The sequence below is a fragment of the Amblyraja radiata genome, chromosome 30 (genome assembly GCF_010909765.2).
Source record: "Amblyraja radiata isolate CabotCenter1 chromosome 30, sAmbRad1.1.pri, whole genome shotgun sequence".
Classification (NCBI taxonomy): Eukaryota; Metazoa; Chordata; class Chondrichthyes; order Rajiformes; family Rajidae; genus Amblyraja; species Amblyraja radiata.
In genome coordinates, this window is record NC_045985.1 from 19,402,742 (window position 1) to 19,406,664 (window position 3,923).

The window sequence follows — 3,923 nt, forward strand, 5'->3', positions numbered from 1 at the left end:
TTTCACTCTTCCCACATTTACATTCCCCCTGGTTTTATTTCCGCGCTCACTGGGGTTTTACGACACGGAATTTGGGGATTAAATGGGAGCCGTTCGTTCAGCGCCGACCTGTTGTCCACCGGGTTTCTGCCCCACAGCCCCTGAGCCCCGCTCCTGACGCCGGTCCCGGGACCCGACCCTTTTACACACCCGGAGCGGAACCGGAGCAGATTCTCAGCCAGTTTTCATCCTGAAGCCAGAAGAAAGGATAAAGTTTCCCCGTGAATTTATTCCCAGTGAAGCTGTGGAGATGGGACTTGCTGTTCGCGTCGTAAAATGAAACTGTCCCGGACTCGTAACTGAGATAAACTCCCAGCCTCCCGGGGATGGGACGGGCGGGGAGAGGGGATGGAGGGGAGGTGAATGCATCAAACTCGTCATCCCACCGCCTGATGCTCCAGACTCCAGTCTCCGGGGTCAGTGTGAGTCCCTTCCTCTCCACAGACTCTGCGGCGACTCCCAGACACCAGCGCTGACTCCCCGCCACCTCCACCTCCCAGTAATGTCTCCCCGATGTGAATCCCTCCGATCCCAGCACACACGCATACACTGTAAACCTCTTCCCGGTGTCAGGGAGACTCCTCCAGGTCTCGGTCACTCTCACTCTCTTCCGATCCTCAGACACCTCGAGCCGCGCATGCGCTGTTTCCACATCCAGGGTGACGGAGACTGGGGGGAGAAGGAGAGAATCAGAGAGTCCCCTGGGGTGGGTGTGGAGACTCGGGCACAGGCGGGCGGCCAACTGAACCCTTGCCCAACAACGGGATGGAGAGGGGAATTTCACGAGGCGGGCAGGGTGGACGGGGAGGACGGGTGACAAAAGACAATAGGTGCAGGAGTAGAGGCCAGTAGGCCATTCGGGCCAGCACCGCCATTCAATGTGATCATGGCTGATCATCCACATTCAGTACCCCATTCCTGCCTTCTCCCCATATCCCCTGACTCTGCTATCTTTAAGAGCCCTATCTAGCTCTCTCTTGAAAGTATCCAGAGAATCGGCCTCCACCACCCACTGAGGCAGAGAATTCCACAGACTCACAACTATCTGTGAGAAAAAGTGTTTCCTCATCTCCGTTCTAAATGGCCGACCCCTTATTCTTAAACTGCAGCCCCTGGTTCTGGACTCCCCCAACATCGGGAACATGTTTCCTGCCTCTAGTGTGTCCAAACACTTAATAATCTTACATGTTTCGATAAGAACGCCTCTCATCCTTCTAAACTCCATAATATACAAGCCCAGCCGCTCCATTCTCTCAGCATATGACAGTCCCGCCATCCCGGGAATTAACCTTGTAAACCTACGCTGCACTCCCTCAATAGCAAGAATGTCCTTCCTCAAATTAGGGGACCAAAACTGCACACAATATTCCAGGTGCGGTCTCACGAGGGCTCTGTACAACTGCAGAAGGACCTATTTGCTCCTATACTCAACTCCTCTTGTTATAAAGGCCAACATGCCATTCACTTTCTTCACTGCCTGCTGTACCTGCATGCTTACTTTCATTGACTGATGAACAAGGACCCCCAATGGTAATATGGAAATTTGAGGTTGTTAAAGAGGAGATAGAGGTGTGGGGAGGAATCACCATGATCATAGTGAATGGGGGGAAACATGAGGGGCCAGATGACCTGCCCCTGTTACTTTCAATGGAGGGTGAGAGAGAGGGAGAGGGGTGGTTTGGACCATGGAAGGAAGCAGAGGTTGAATGATCGGGTGTTGGACAGAATGGGTGGATACTTGTGGTTGTAGGCGTCGCTGAAAGAGGGGATTCACGGGTGGATTTGATGGGTGTGTACAACCAAGAACACACTGATCTCATTGTGAACCAATATATGAACTTCACTGAGGGACTTGACAATGTTGCGCATGTAAGGCTGGTCCAGAAAGTGAAGGCAGGTGGGATCCAAGGCGAGCTGGTGAAATGGATCCACAATTGGCTTGGTGGTTGGAGGTAGAAGGTAGCGGTAGAAGGATGATTTTTCTGCTTGGAGGTCTGTGACTGGTGGTGTGCAGCAGAGATCGGTGCTGCAACCTTTGCTGTTTATGTTATATGTTCATGGCTTGGATGTGAATGCAGGAGGTGTGATTAGTAAGTCTGTGGAGGACTCAAAAATTGTGGATAGACTGGAGACAGAGTCCACTGTTGTTCCTTATTTATATACACGATTGGGTGTGTATGTAGGTTGCACGGTTAGTCAGTTTGCAGATGGAACTAAAATTGGTGACATTGTGGAGAGTGAAGAAGGTTATCTGAGAGTAAATGGGATCCCTGTGAACTGGGCCAATGGGCTCAGGAACGGCAGGTGGGATTTATTCATGTGAAGGTGAGGTGATGCACTTTGCTGAGACAAACCAGGGCAGGACATACACAGTAAACGGGGAACTTTATAGAACTGAGAGATTGCGGGCTGCAGGTATACAGTGCCATGGAAGATGCAACAGTGACAGGCAGGGTGGTGAAGAATGTGTTTGTCACTCATGCTTTCATAGGTCAGGATATTAATTACAGCATTTGATACAATAAGGTTGTTAGCAAATTAGAGAGGGTGCAAAAGGATTTATGATAATTTCATTGTCTGAAGGACCGGGTTATAAGGAGACGATGGACAGGCAAGGACATATTTCTTTGGATCCCATCAGGATAGAAACATAGAAAATAGGTGCAGGAGTAGGCCATTCGGCCCTTCGAGCCTGCACCGCCATTCAATATGATCATGGCTGATCATCCAACTCAGTATCCTGTACCTGCCTCTCTCCATACCCCCTGATCCCTTTAGCCACAAGGGCCACATCTAACTCCCTCTTAAATATAGCCAATGAACTGGCCTCAACTATCTTCTGTGGCAGAGAATTTCAGAGATTCACCACTCTCTGTGTGAAAAATGTTTTCCTCATCTCGGTCCTAAAAGATTTCCCCCTTATCCTTAAACTGTGACCCCTTGTCCTGGACTTCCCCAACATCGGGAACAATCTTCCTGCATCTAGCCTGTCCAACCCCTTAAGAATTTTGTAAGTTTCTATAAGAACCCCCCTCAATCTTCTAAATTCTAGCGAGTACAAACCGAGTCTATCCAGTCTTTCTTCATATGAAAGTCCTGACATCCCAGGAATCAGTCTGGTGAACCTTCTCTGTACTCCCTCTATGGCAAGAATGCCTTTCCTCAGATTAGGATTTTATAGATGTGTATAAGATCTATATAAGGTGCACAGATAATGTGAATAGCCACAGTATTTTACCCAAGGCAGGTGAGTCTAAACCTCTGACTTTATGATGCTTCCCAGCTGATGAGTTTAGTGGTAGATCAAATCTCCAATTTCCCTTCAGATTTTGTGGGGAAGTTCAAACCGGGCTGTGCTAGGCTGGGAAATTATAAGGTGTTACGTGTCAGGGGTACGGCTTAAAGATATCAGAAAGAAGAGTAATGGAAAATGTATAAGCTCTACCTCGCTTGAAGTCCTCAGGTATTTCTTTGAATGTGGTATTGAACGAATCAGGGCAATGAAACTTTTCAATCGGCAAGGCTTCATCTACCACCGACAGTGGTTTTGCTTCATCACGAACCCTGCAAATATTTAACAGCTGGTTATAAACTGAGCATTAGAAATGTTTTGAGTTGTTCCACAAAAACTTACAATGTTTCCATCAAGACAATGTCCTACCTTCGCTTGCGACCAGCTTCCTCCTGAAAGAAATAAAACACAAATCTCAATTGATTGAGATGGACCGTCCTCATCCCGACAGCGGGAATTTCACCAAATTTCTACAACCCTCTGATAATTCCCATTTCCCAACTCTTATCACCACTGTCATGCAGACAGAAAGCGGATATTGCCGCAGAGATGTAGAACGATGGGGGAAAGCACAAGGAATGTTCATGAGAAT

The 3,923-nt window shown here is 48.3% G+C and overlaps 1 long non-coding RNA gene across 1 annotated transcript; it reads right to left on the reverse strand.

Annotated features, from left to right (window-relative positions):
* Positions 1-594: 594 nt before the first annotated feature.
* Positions 595-3,719, reverse strand: LOC116990169. Its single transcript, XR_004416452.1, has 3 exons — positions 3,701-3,719; positions 3,485-3,603; positions 595-708 (listed from the first exon to the last, which is right to left on the reverse strand). It is a non-coding gene; the product is annotated as an uncharacterized LOC116990169 (long non-coding RNA).
* Positions 3,720-3,923: the final 204 nt, after the last annotated feature.